Genomic DNA, 14,930 nt, shown 5'->3' on the forward strand with positions numbered 1-14,930 from the left:
ACAGCTGCGAGGCATCAAGATGAGAATGTCTCTTGTTCTAAGACTTAATATAGTTGGGTGCTCATGGTAAGCAATAACCACTTATTTTGTTGATCCAAGTGTTCGAACTTTCTTAATTATTCTAGTACCACATTTACTTGTTCTAAGATTTGTCCTCCCCGCCCCCATTTTAATATTTCTTAAGGTGGCACTCACCTTGCTGTTGAGGACATATCCCAGTTTAACTGACAGCATTTCACTTTCTTAGTCGAACATAAACTATAGTGCACCTTACCCTTGATGAAAGCTAGGATGCAATTAAATACTCTATTATGGTTACGATTCTGATATTTGAAATCCTCCGGTAGCTCCCTGTGCCCCCACAGTGTAGTCCCTCACCTCCTTGGCATAGTATACAAACCATCTCACCCCAGTGTTAACCCTGGGGCTCAGCCTCCATCCCCAGGTGATGCTGCCAGATCAGCTGTCAGTTATCATGAACTTCCTATAGATTCCTGAATGCACTGTGCTGCCTCCTGTCACTTTGAATCTTAACACACTCATCCTCATACTTCGCTTTGCCCTTCTCTATCACCTCCCCTGAAAATCAGTTCCTAAGTGGCTTTTCCCAGCTCCCACCGACCCTTGGCAGTCTTTTCTCTCGTGTGGTAAAGCCTGTCACACTGCACCACGGACATGCAGGTTGTCCCCCTGAGAAGAGAAAAGGGACAGTGAGGGCCCCCCAGCATTTGCAGCTCTAGTGCAGAGCCCCATGCCTGGCTTGCAGGAAATGCCAGATCATGACGACAAACGGAGATCATCCTCTGGCTAAAACCAGCTCTTCTTTGCCTACCGCAGGATCTGGATCATTCAAGAGCAGCCAGTCATTATTGCTGTTTTTCTAGGGATTTTTTCCCCCATATATTTAACAGGTCTTTACTCATTTTATAGCACTTTAATTCAGGCGTCAACCACTTCCTAGTCAGATCAGCGGAAGTCATTTTCCTTCCCATACCCTCGATGTATTTCACACCTAGGAATTCTTTTTTTAAAGATCTTATTTACCCATTTGACAGACAGATCACAAGTAGTTAGAGAGGCAGGCAGAGAGAGCGGGGGAAGCAGGCTCCCCGCTGAGCAGAGAGCCTGATTTGCGGCTCCACCCTGGACCCTGAAATCATGACCTGAGCCGAAGGCAGAGGCCTAAATCACTGAGGCACCCCGGAGCCCCAAATCTGGTAATTTTTAATCAACGTGGATTTGCTGCATGAAATAGTTCCTTCTTCAAATATAAATATATAAATATACTGATTAAGTCACACGCAAGTCTTAGGAGAATGTCATACATTTAGTAGCAAACTTGAAATCTTGGCCATTGGTTAGGATTTTTGTTTTGGTTTAATTTGGTTCGGTTTTTGTAATTTTAAAATTCCCTCCAGCCCTTGGCTCTGTCTGACCTGATTGCTTTCAGCTGTTTCTGTAAGAATGTTGTCCCAGCAGCGAAAACTCTCATTGTTTCCAGTGGCGCCCCCTTCTGAACACTTTGTTAATAAAAAGATATATATATATTTTTTTTTTTTTTTTGGCTATGGTAAATGTGGAACAACAGTGAGGTATTTCAAAGAGGTGAACCACAGATAAATTTCTCTAAGGGTGGGGTGAGGGTTACTCAAAAAGGAACTTGACAAGGCTTTTAAAGATATCGACAGTCATTATAACATAACGTGACTGATTGTTACCGTGCTCTTAACGGGGCAAACACTTGTTGGCTTCCAAGATAGACTAACATAGTTGAGATGGTTCTAGCGGCCTGCTAGCACAGGGTCTCATGAGGCAGGGATTCTAGCCACTGGCTGGGCAAGGCATGAGGCCTGTTAGTGATTCTATTTTTTCCTCTACAGAATGGGTCTTTCTACATTCCAGGTCCTTTCTACCCCAATAAATAATGCGGCGATTCTCTAAGTGAGTTGTACTTTTGGTTTAAACAGCCAACTGTCTCTTAAAAAGGACTTTTGTTTAAATTCCTTTAAAAAAAAAAGTCCTTTCAAAAAAATCTTTTATTTATTTTTTATCCCATAGGTTTACTCTGATCCTGGAACTTTGTCATTTTGACCTTCTCTGCTGATTAAAATATTCTTCATCATCAGCACCTACTGCTCTCCTCTCCTGGTGTTCTCTCGCGAAGGGGTCTTCTCTAGCTCTTCTAGCAGGAGATGGGCACTTCCCCTCTACCCCTGTTGCCAGACAAACCTTACCTATCCCGCAGGGTCAGGTCGGCCTGGCCTTTTATCTCTTGTTCTCTTCTGAGTGGTTAGTTTTTCATAGATACCGTGCTTTGCTTTTGTCAGGATTTACCCTGGACTATCAAAACCCTTTTCTTGTGCCAGTGAAGCCTAAGAAAGAGTCCTGATGAGTGAACCAGGAACTCGAACAGATCATATTTATCCTGAATGTTCCCTCCAAAATGAAAAATACATTTCTGAGGAGCCTCAAATCTCTGAGAAGGGAAGTTTCACCAACTCTGTCATGTAGGGGCATCAATTCTGATTCTGTGTCAATTTTCCTACGTTCCCAGCTAATAATTCTCTACCTCAGAAAGCCCACTCTCAAACGTTTCCTCTCTCAAAGGCCGTTGCTCTTAGAGTCTGCACATGGCACTTGGGGCCTGCTGGTCGTTGACTACTGCCCTCTGTACCTTGGGTCTAACAGCTGCGAGGCATCAAGATGAGAATGTCTCTTGTTCTAAGACTTAATATATTTGGGTGCACATGGTAAGCAATAACCACTTATTTTGTTGATCCAAGTGTTCGAACTTTCTTAATTATTCTAGTACCACATTTACTTGTTCTAAGATTTGTCCTCCCCGCCCCCATTTTAATATTTCTTAAGGTGTCACTCACCTTGCTGTTGAGGACATATCCCAGTTTAACTTACAGCATTTCACTTTCTTAGTCGAACATAAACTATAGTGCACCTTACCCTTGATGAAAGCTAGGATGCAATTAAATACTCTATTATGGTTACGATTCTGATATTTGAAATCCTCCGGTAGCTCCCTGTGCCCCCACAGTGTAGTCCCTCACCTCCTTGGCATAGTATACAAACCATCTCACCCCAGTGTTAACCCTGGGGCTCAGCCTCCATCCCCAGGTGATGCTGCCAGATCAGCTGTCAGTTATCATGAACTTCCTGTAGATTCCTGAATGCACTGTGCTGCCTCCTGTCACTTTGAATCTTAACACACTCATCCTCATACTTCGCTTTGCCCTTCTCTATCACCTCCCCTGAAAATCAGTTCCTAAGTGGCTTTTCCCAGCTCCCACCGACCCTTGGCAGTCTTTTCTCTCGTGTGGTAAAGCCTGTCACACTGCACCACGGACATGCAGGTTGTCCCCCTGAGAAGAGAAAAGGGACAGTGAGGGCCCCCCAGCATTTGCAGCTCTAGTGCAGAGCCCCATGCCTGGCTTGCAGGAAATGCCAGATCATGACGACAAACGGAGATCATCCTCTGGCTAAAACCAGCTCTTCTTTGCCTACCGCAGGATCTGGATCATTCAAGAGCAGCCAGTCATTATTGCTGTTTTTCTAGGGATTTTTTCCCCCATATATTTAACAGGTCTTTACTCATTTTATAGCACTTTAATTCAGGCGTCAACCACTTCCTAGTCAGATCAGCGGAAGTCATTTTCCTTCCCATACCCTCGATGTATTTCACACCTAGGAATTCTTTTTTTAAAGATCTTATTTACCCATTTGACAGACAGATCACAAGTAGTTAGAGAGGCAGGCAGAGAGAGCGGGGGAAGCAGGCTCCCCGCTGAGCAGAGAGCCTGATTTGCGGCTCCACCCTGGACCCTGAAATCATGACCTGAGCCGAAGGCAGAGGCCTAAATCACTGAGGCACCCCGGAGCCCCAAATCTGGTAATTTTTAATCAACGTGGATTTGCTGCATGAAATAGTTCCTTCTTCAAATATAAATATATAAATATACTGATTAAGTCACACGCAAGTCTTAGGAGAATGTCATACATTTAGTAGCAAACTTGAAATCTTGGCCATTGGTTAGGATTTTTGTTTTGGTTTAATTTGGTTCGGTTTTTGTAATTTTAAAATTCCCTCCAGCCCTTGGCTCTGTCTGACCTGATTGCTTTCAGCTGTTTCTGTAAGAATGTTGTCCCAGCAGCGAAAACTCTCATTGTTTCCAGTGGCGCCCCCTTCTGAACACTTTGTTAATAAAAAGATTTTTTTTTTTTTTTTTTTTTTTTTTTTTTTTGGCTATGGTAAATGTGGAACAACAGTGAGGTATTTCAAAGAGGTGAACCACAGATAAATTTCTCTAAGGGTGGGGTGAGGGTTACTCAAAAAGGAACTTGACAAGGCTTTTAAAGATATCGACAGTCATTATAACATAACGTGACTGATTGTTACCGTGCTCTTAACGGGGCAAACACTTGTTGGCTTCCAAGATAGACTAACATAGTTGAGATGGTTCTAGCGGCCTGCTAGCACAGGGTCTCATGAGGCAGGGATTCTAGCCACTGGCTGTGCAAGGCATGAGGCCTGTTAGTGATTCTATTTTTTCCTCTACAGAATGGGTCTTTCTACATTCCAGGTCCTTTCTACCCCAATAAATAATGCGGCGATTCTCTCAGTGAGTTGTACTTTTGGTTTAAACAGCCAACTGTCTCTTAAAAAGGACTTTTGTTTAAATTCCTTTAAAAAAAAAAAGTCCTTTCAAAAAAATCTTTTATTTATTTTTTATCCCATAGGTTTACTCTGATCCTGGAACTTTGTCATTTTGACCTTCTCTGCTGATTAAAATATTCTTCATCATCAGCACCTACTGCTCTCCTCTCCTGGTGTTCTCTCGCGAAGGGGTCTTCTCTAGCTCTTCTAGCAGGAGATGGGCACTTCCCCTCTACCCCTGTTGCCAGACAAACCTTACCTATCCTGCAGGGTCAGGTCGGCCTGGCCTTTTATCTCTTGTTCTCTTCTGAGTGGTTAGTTTTTCATAGATACCGTGCTTTGCTTTTGTCAGGATTTACCCTGGACTATCAAAACCCTTTTCTTGTGCCAGTGAAGCCTAAGAAACAGTCCTGATGAGTGAACCAGGAACTCGAACAGATCATATTTATCCTGAATGTTCCCTCCAAAATGAAAAATACATTTCTGAGGAGCCTGAAGATCTCTGAGAAGGGAAGTTTCACCAACTCTGTCATGTAGGGGCATCAATTCCGATTCTGTGTCAATTTTCCTACGTTCCCAGCTAATAATTCTCTACCTCAGAAAGCCCACTCTCAAACGTTTCCTCTCTCAAAGGCAGTTGCTCTTAGAGTCTGCACATGGCACTTGGGGCCTGCTGGTCGTTGACTACTGCCCTCTGTACCTTGGGTCTAACAGCTGCGAGGCATCAAGATGAGAATGTCTCTTGTTCTAAGACTTAATATAGTTGGGTGCACATGGTAAGCAATAACCACTTATTTTGTTGATCCAAGTGTTCGAACTTTCTTAATTATTCTAGTACCACATTTACTTGTTCTAAGATTTGTCCTCCCCGCCCCCATTTTAATATTTCTTAAGGTGGCACTCACCTTGCTGTTGAGGACATATCCCAGTTTAACTTACAGCATTTCACTTTCTTAGTCGAACATAAACTATAGTGCACCTTACCCTTGATGAAAGCTAGGATGCAATTAAATACTCTATTATGGTTACGATTCTGATATTTGAAATCCTCCGGTAGCTCCCTGTGCCCCCACAGTGTAGTCCCTCACCTCCTTGGCATAGTATACAAACCATCTCACCCCAGTGTTAACCCTGGGGCTCAGCCTCCATCCCCAGGTGATGCTGCCAGATCAGCTGTCAGTTATCATGAACTTCCTGTAGATTCCTGAATGCACTGTGCTGCCTCCTGTCACTTTGAATCTTAACACACTCATCCTTATACTTCGCTTTGCCCTTCTCTATCACCTCCCCTGAAAATCTGTTCCTAAGTGGCTTTTCCCAGCTCCCACCGACCCTTGGCAGTCTTTTCTCTCGTGTGGTAAAGCCTGTCACACTGCACCACGGACCTGCAGGTTGTCCCCCTGAGAAGAGAAAAGGGACAGTGCGGGCCCCCCAGCATTTGCAGCTCTAGTGCAGAGCCCCATGCCTGGCTTGCAGGAAATGCCAGATCATGACGACAAACGGAGATCATCCTCTGGCTAAAACCAGCTCTTCTTTGCCTACCGCAGGATCTGGATCATTCAAGAGCAGCCAGTCATTATTGCTGTTTTTCTAGGGATTTTCTCCCCCATATATTTAACAGGTCTTTACTCATTTTATAGCACTTTAATTCAGGCGTCAACCACTTCCTAGTCAGATCAGCGGAAGTCATTTTCCTTCCCATACCCTCGATGTATTTCACACCTAGGAATTCTTTTTTTAAAGATCTTATTTACCCATTTGACAGACAGATCACAAGTAGTTAGAGAGGCAGGCAGAGAGAGCGGGGGAAGCTGGCTCCCCGCTGAGCAGAGAGCCTGATTTGCGGCTCCACCCTGGACCCTGAAATCATGACCTGAGCCGAAGGCAGAGGCCTAAATCACTGAGGCACCCCGGAGCCCCAAATCTGGTAATTTTTAATCAACGTGGATTTGCTGCATGAAATAGTTCCTTCTTCAAATATAAATATATAAATATATTGATTAAGTCACACGCAAGTCTTAGGAGAATGTCATACATTTAGTAGCAAACTTGAAATCTTGGCCATTGGTTAGGATTTTTGTTTTGGTTTAATTTGGTTCGGTTTTTGTAATTTTAAAATTCCCTCCAGCCCTTGGCTCTGTCTGACCTGATTGCTTTCAGCTGTTTCTGTAAGAATGTTGTCCCAGCAGTAAAAACTCTCATTTTTTCCAGTGGCGCCCCCTTCTGAACACTTTGTTAATAAAAAGATTTTTTTTTTTTTTTTTTTTGTGGCTATGGTAAATGTGGAACAACAGTGAGGTATTTCAAAGAGGTGAACCACAGATAAATTTCTCTAAGGGTGGGGTGTGGGTTACTCAAAAAGGAACTTGACAAGGCTTTTAAAGATATCGACAGTCATTATAACATAACGTGACTGATTGTTACCGTGCTCTTAACGGGGCAAACACTTGTTGGCTTCCAAGATAGACTAACATAGTTGAGATGGTTCTAGCGGCCTGCTAGCACAGGGTCTCATGAGGCAGGGATTCTAGCCACTGGCTGGGCAAGGCATGAGGCCTGTTAGTGATTCTATTTTTTCCTCTACAGAATGGGTCTTTCTACATTCCAGGTCCTTTCTACCCCAATAAATAATGCGGCGATTCTCTCAGTGAGTTGTACTTTTGGTTTAAACAGCCAACTGTCTCTTAAAAAGGACTTTTGTTTAAATTCCTTTAAAAAAAAAAGTCCTTTCAAAAAAATCTTTTATTTATTTTTTATCCCATAGGTTTACTCTGATCCTGGAACTTTGTCATTTTGACCTTCTCTGCTGATTAAAATATTCTTCATCATCAGCACCTACTGCTCTCCTCTCCTGGTGTTCTCTCGCGAAGGGGTCTTCTCTAGCTCTTCTAGCAGGAGATGGGCACTTCCCCTCTACCCCTGTTGCCAGACAAACCTTACCTATCCTGCAGGGTCAGGTCGGCCTGGCCTTTTATCTCTTGTTCTCTTCTGAGTGGTTAGTTTTTCATAGATACCGTGCTTTGCTTTTGTCAGGATTTACCCTGGACTATCAAAACCCATTTCTGGTGCCAGTGAAGCCTAAGAAACAGTCCTGATGAGAGAACCAGGAACTCGAACAGATCATATTTATCCTGAATGTTCCGTCCAAAATGAAAAATACATTTCTGAGGAGCCTCAAGATCTCTGAGAAGGGAAGTTTCACCAACTCTGTCATGTAGGGGCATCAATTCTGATTCTGTGTCAATTTTCCTACGTTCCCAGCTAATAATTCTCTACCTCAGAAAGCCCACTCTCAAACGTTTCCTCTCTCAAAGGCAGTTGCTCTTAGAGTCTGCACATGACACTTGGGGCCTGCTGGTCGTTGACTACTGCCCTCTGTACCTTGGGTCTAACAGCTGCGAGGCATCAAGATGAGAATGTCTCTTGTTCTAAGACTTAATATAGTTGGGTGCACATGGTAAGCAATAACCACTTATTTTGTTGATCCAAGTGTTCGAACTTTCTTAATTATTCTAGTACCACATTTACTTGTTCTAAGATTTGTCCTCCCCGCCCCCATTTTAATATTTCTTAAGGTGGCACTCACCTTGCTGTTGAGGACATATCCCAGTTTAACTTACAGCATTTCACTTTCTTAGTCGAACATAAACTATAGTGCACCTTACCCTTGATGAAAGCTAGGATGCAATTAAATACTCTATTATGGTTACGATTCTGATATTTGAAATCCTCCGGTAGCTCCCTGTGCCCCCACAGTGTAGTCCCTCACCTCCTTGGCATAGTATACAAACCATCTCACCCCAGTGTTAACCCTGGGGCTCAGCCTCCATCCACAAGTGATGCTGCCAGATCAGCTGTCAGTTATCATGAACTTCCTGTAGATTCCTGAATGCACTGTGCTGCCTCCTGTCACTTTGAATCTTAACACACTCATCCTCATACTTTGCTTTGCCCTTCTCTATCACCTCCCCTGAAAATCTGTTCCTAAGTGGCTTTTCCCAGCTCCCACCGACCCTTGGCAGTCTTTTCTCTCGTGTGGTAAAGCCTGTCACACTGCACCACGGACATGCAGGTTGTCCCCCTGAGAAGAGAAAAGGGACAGTGAGGGCCCCCCAGCATTTGCAGCTCTAGTGCAGAGCCCCATGCCTGGCTTGCAGGAAATGCCAGATCATGACGACAAACGGAGATCATCCTCTGGCTAAAACCAGCTCTTCTTTGCCTACCGCAGGATCTGGATCATTCAAGAGCAGCCAGTCATTATTGCTGTTTTTCTAGGGATTTTTTCCCCCATATATTTAACAGGTCTTTACTCATTTTATAGCACTTTAATTCAGGCGTCAACCACTTCCTAGTCAGATCAGCGGAAGTCATTTTCCTTCCCATACCCTCGATGTATTTCACACCTAGGAATTCTTTTTTTAAAGATCTTATTTACCCATTTGACAGACAGATCACAAGTAGTTAGAGAGGCAGGCAGAGAGAGCGGGGGAAGCAGGCTCCCCGCTGAGCAGAGAGCCTGATTTGCGGCTCCACCCTGGACCCTGAAATCATGACCTGAGCCGAAGGCAGAGGCCTAAATCACTGAGGCACCCCGGAGCCCCAAATCTGGTAATTTTTAATCAACGTGGATTTGCTGCATGAAATAGTTCCTTCTTCAAATATAAATATATAAATATATTGATTAAGTCACACGCAAGTCTTAGGAGAATGTCATACATTTAGTAGCAAACTTGAAATCTTGGCCATTGGTTAGGATTTTTGTTTTGGTTTAATTTGGTTCGGTTTTTGTAATTTTAAAATTCCCTCCAGCCCTTGGCTCTGTCTGACCTGATTGCTTTCAGCTGTTTCTGTAAGAATGTTGTCCCAGCAGTAAAAACTCTCATTTTTTCCAGTGGCGCCCCCTTCTGAACACTTTGTTAATAAAAAGATTTTTTTTTTTTTTTTTTGTGGCTATGGTAAATGTGGAACAACAGTGAGGTATTTCAAAGAGGTGAACCACAGATAAATTTCTCTAAGGGTGGGGTGTGGGTTACTCAAAAAGGAACTTGACAAGGCTTTTAAAGATATCGACAGTCATTATAACATAACGTGACTGATTGTTACCGTGCTCTTAACGGGGCAAACACTTGTTGGCTTCCAAGATAGACTAACATAGTTGAGATGGTTCTAGCGGCCTGCTAGCACAGGGTCTCATGAGGCAGGGATTCTAGCCACTGGCTGGGCAAGGCATGAGGCCTGTTAGTGATTCTATTTTTTCCTCTACAGAATGGGTCTTTCTACATTCCAGGTCCTTTCTACCCCAATAAATAATGCGGCGATTCTCTCAGTGAGTTGTACTTTTGGTTTAAACAGCCAACTGTCTCTTAAAAAGGACTTTTGTTTAAATTCCTTTAAAAAAAAAAGTCCTTTCAAAAAAATCTTTTATTTATTTTTTATCCCATAGGTTTACTCTGATCCTGGAACTTTGTCATTTTGACCTTCTCTGCTGATTAAAATATTCTTCATCATCAGCACCTACTGCTCTCCTCTCCTGGTGTTCTCTCGCGAAGGGGTCTTCTCTAGCTCTTCTAGCAGGAGATGGGCACTTCCCCTCTACCCCTGTTGCCAGACAAACCTTACCTATCCTGCAGGGTCAGGTCGGCCTGGCCTTTTATCTCTTGTTCTCTTCTGAGTGGTTAGTTTTTCATAGATACCGTGCTTTGCTTTTGTCAGGATTTACCCTGGACTATCAAAACCCATTTCTGGTGCCAGTGAAGCCTAAGAAACAGTCCTGATGAGAGAACCAGGAACTCGAACAGATCATATTTATCCTGAATGTTCCGTCCAAAATGAAAAATACATTTCTGAGGAGCCTCAAGATCTCTGAGAAGGGAAGTTTCACCAACTCTGTCATGTAGGGGCATCAATTCTGATTCTGTGTCAATTTTCCTACGTTCCCAGCTAATAATTCTCTACCTCAGAAAGCCCACTCTCAAACGTTTCCTCTCTCAAAGGCAGTTGCTCTTAGAGTCTGCACATGACACTTGGGGCCTGCTGGTCGTTGACTACTGCCCTCTGTACCTTGGGTCTAACAGCTGCGAGGCATCAAGATGAGAATGTCTCTTGTTCTAAGACTTAATATAGTTGGGTGCACATGGTAAGCAATAACCACTTATTTTGTTGATCCAAGTGTTCGAACTTTCTTAATTATTCTAGTACCACATTTACTTGTTCTAAGATTTGTCCTCCCCGCCCCCATTTTAATATTTCTTAAGGTGGCACTCACCTTGCTGTTGAGGACATATCCCAGTTTAACTTACAGCATTTCACTTTCTTAGTCGAACATAAACTATAGTGCACCTTACCCTTGATGAAAGCTAGGATGCAATTAAATACTCTATTATGGTTACGATTCTGATATTTGAAATCCTCCGGTAGCTCCCTGTGCCCCCACAGTGTAGTCCCTCACCTCCTTGGCATAGTATACAAACCATCTCACCCCAGTGTTAACCCTGGGGCTCAGCCTCCATCCACAAGTGATGCTGCCAGATCAGCTGTCAGTTATCATGAACTTCCTGTAGATTCCTGAATGCACTGTGCTGCCTCCTGTCACTTTGAATCTTAACACACTCATCCTCATACTTCGCTTTGCCCTTCTCTATCACCTCCCCTGAAAATCTGTTCCTAAGTGGCTTTTCCCAGCTCCCACCGACCCTTGGCAGTCTTTTCTCTCGTGTGGTAAAGCCTGTCACACTGCACCACGGACATGCAGGTTGTCCCCCTGAGAAGAGAAAAGGGACAGTGAGGGCCCCCCAGCATTTGCAGCTCTAGTGCAGAGCCCCATGCCTGGCTTGCAGGAAATGCCAGATCATGACGACAAACGGAGATCATCCTCTGGCTAAAACCAGCTCTTCTTTGCCTACCGCAGGATCTGGATCATTCAAGAGCAGCCAGTCATTATTGCTGTTTTTCTAGGGATTTTTTCCCCCATATATTTAACAGGTCTTTACTCATTTTATAGCACTTTAATTCAGGCGTCAACCACTTCCTAGTCAGATCAGCGGAAGTCATTTTCCTTCCCATACCCTCGATGTATTTCACACCTAGGAATTCTTTTTTTAAAGATCTTATTTACCCATTTGACAGATCACAAGTAGTTAGAGAGGCAGGCAGAGAGAGCAGGGGAAGCAGGCTCCCCGCTGAGCAGAGAGCCTGATTTGCGGCTCCACCCTGGACCCTGAAATCATGACCTGAGCCGAAGGCAGAGGCCTAAATCACTGAGGCACCCCGGAGCCCCAAATCTGGTAATTTTTAATCAACGTGGATTGGCTGCATGAAATAGTTCCTTCTTCAAATATAAATATATAAATATATTGATTAAGTCACACGCAAGTCTTAGGAGAATGTCATACATTTAGTAGCAAACTTGAAATCTTGGCCATTGGTTAGGATTTTTGTTTTGGTTTAATTTGGTTCGGTTTTTGTAATTTTAAAATTCCCTCCAGCCCTTGGCTCTGTCTGACCTGATTGCTTTCAGCTGTTTCTGTAAGAATGTTGTCCCAGCAGCGAAAACTCTCATTGTTTCCAGTGGCGCCCCCTTCTGAACACTTTGTTAATAAAAAGATTTTTTTTTTTTTTTTTTTTTTTTTTTTTTTTGGCTATGGTAAATGTGGAACAACAGTGAGGTATTTCAAAGAGGTGAACCACAGATAAATTTCTCTAAGGGTGGGGTGAGGGTTACTCAAAAAGGAACTTGACAAGGCTTTTAAAGATATCGACAGTCATTATAACATAACGTGACTGATTGTTACCGTGCTCTTAACGGGGCAAACACTTGTTGGCTTCCAAGATAGACTAACATAGTTGAGATGGTTCTAGCGGCCTGCTAGCACAGGGTCTCATGAGGCAGGGATTCTAGCCACTGGCTGGGCAAGGCATGAGGCCTGTTAGTGATTCTATTTTTTCCTCTACAGAATGGGTCTTTCTACATTCCAGGTCCTTTCTACCCCAATAAATAATGCGGCGATTCTCTAAGTGAGTTGTACTTTTGGTTTAAACAGCCAACTGTCTCTTAAAAAGGACTTTTGTTTAAATTCCTTTAAAAAAAAAAGTCCTTTCAAAAAAATCTTTTATTTATTTTTTATCCCATAGGTTTACTCTGATCCTGGAACTTTGTCATTTTGACCTTCTCTGCTGATTAAAATATTCTTCATCATCAGCACCTACTGCTCTCCTCTCCTGGTGTTCTCTCGCGAAGGGGTCTTCTCTAGCTCTTCTAGCAGGAGATGGGCACTTCCCCTCTACCCCTGTTGCCAGACAAACCTTACCTATCCCGCAGGGTCAGGTCGGCCTGGCCTTTTATCTCTTGTTCTCTTCTGAGTGGTTAGTTTTTCATAGATACCGTGCTTTGCTTTTGTCAGGATTTACCCTGGACTATCAAAACCCTTTTCTTGTGCCAGTGAAGCCTAAGAAACAGTCCTGATGAGTGAACCAGGAACTCGAACAGATCATATTTATCCTGAATGTTCCCTCCAAAATGAAAAATACATTTCTGAGGAGCCTCAAGATCTCTGAGAAGGGAAGTTTCACCAACTCTGTCATGTAGGGGCATCAATTCTGATTCTGTGTCAATTTTCCTACGTTCCCAGCTAATAATTCTCTACCTCAGAAAGCCCACTCTCAAACGTTTCCTCTCTCAAAGGCAGTTGCTCTTAGAGTCTGCACATGGCACTTGGGGCCTGCTGGTCGTTGACTACTGCCCTCTGTACCTTGGGTCTAACAGCTGCGAGGCATCAAGATGAGAATGTCTCTTGTTCTAAGACTTAATATAGTTGGGTGCTCATGGTAAGCAATAACCACTTATTTTGTTGATCCAAGTGTTCGAACTTTCTTAATTATTCTAGTACCACATTTACTTGTTCTAAGATTTGTCCTCCCCGCCCCCATTTTAATATTTCTTAAGGTGGCACTCACCTTGCTGTTGAGGACATATCCCAGTTTAACTGACAGCATTTCACTTTCTTAGTCGAACATAAACTATAGTGCACCTTACCCTTGATGAAAGCTAGGATGCAATTAAATACTCTATTATGGTTACGATTCTGATATTTGAAATCCTCCGGTAGCTCCCTGTGCCCCCACAGTGTAGTCCCTCACCTCCTTGGCATAGTATACAAACCATCTCACCCCAGTGTTAACCCTGGGGCTCAGCCTCCATCCCCAGGTGATGCTGCCAGATCAGCTGTCAGTTATCATGAACTTCCTGTAGATTCCTGAATGCACTGTGCTGCCTCCTGTCACTTTGAATCTTAACACACTCATCCTCATACTTCGCTTTGCCCTTCTCTATCACCTCCCCTGAAAATCAGTTCCTAAGTGGCTTTTCCCAGCTCCCACCGACCCTTGGCAGTCTTTTCTCTCGTGTGGTAAAGCCTGTCACACTGCACCACGGACATGCAGGTTGTCCCCCTGAGAAGAGAAAAGGGACAGTGAGGGCCCCCCAGCATTTGCAGCTCTAGTGCAGAGCCCCATGCCTGGCTTGCAGGAAATGCCAGATCATGACGACAAACGGAGATCATCCTCTGGCTAAAACCAGCTCTTCTTTGCCTACCGCAGGATCTGGATCATTCAAGAGCAGCCAGTCATTATTGCTGTTTTTCTAGGGATTTTTTCCCCCATATATTTAACAGGTCTTTACTCATTTTATAGCACTTTAATTCAGGCGTCAACCACTTCCTAGTCAGATCAGCGGAAGTCATTTTCCTTCCCATACCCTCGATGTATTTCACACCTAGGAATTCTTTTTTTAAAGATCTTATTTACCCATTTGACAGACAGATCACAAGTAGTTAGAGAGGCAGGCAGAGAGAGCGGGGGAAGCAGGCTCCCCGCTGAGCAGAGAGCCTGATTTGCGGCTCCACCCTGGACCCTGAAATCATGACCTGAGCCGAAGGCAGAGGCCTAAATCACTGAGGCACCCCGGAGCCCCAAATCTGGTAATTTTTAATCAACGTGGATTTGCTGCATGAAATAGTTCCTTCTTCAAATATAAATATATAAATATACTGATTAAGTCACACGCAAGTCTTAGGAGAATGTCATACATTTAGTAGCAAACTTGAAATCTTGGCCATTGGTTAGGATTTTTGTTTTGGTTTAATTTGGTTCGGTTTTTGTAATTTTAAAATTCCCTCCAGCCCTTGGCTCTGTCTGACCTGATTGCTTTCAGCTGTTTCTGTAAGAATGTTGTCCCAGCAGCGAAAACTCTCATTGTTTCCAGTGGCGC

Source organism: Mustela lutreola, chromosome 1, assembly GCF_030435805.1.
Source record: "Mustela lutreola isolate mMusLut2 chromosome 1, mMusLut2.pri, whole genome shotgun sequence".
Taxonomy (NCBI): Eukaryota; Metazoa; Chordata; class Mammalia; order Carnivora; family Mustelidae; genus Mustela; species Mustela lutreola.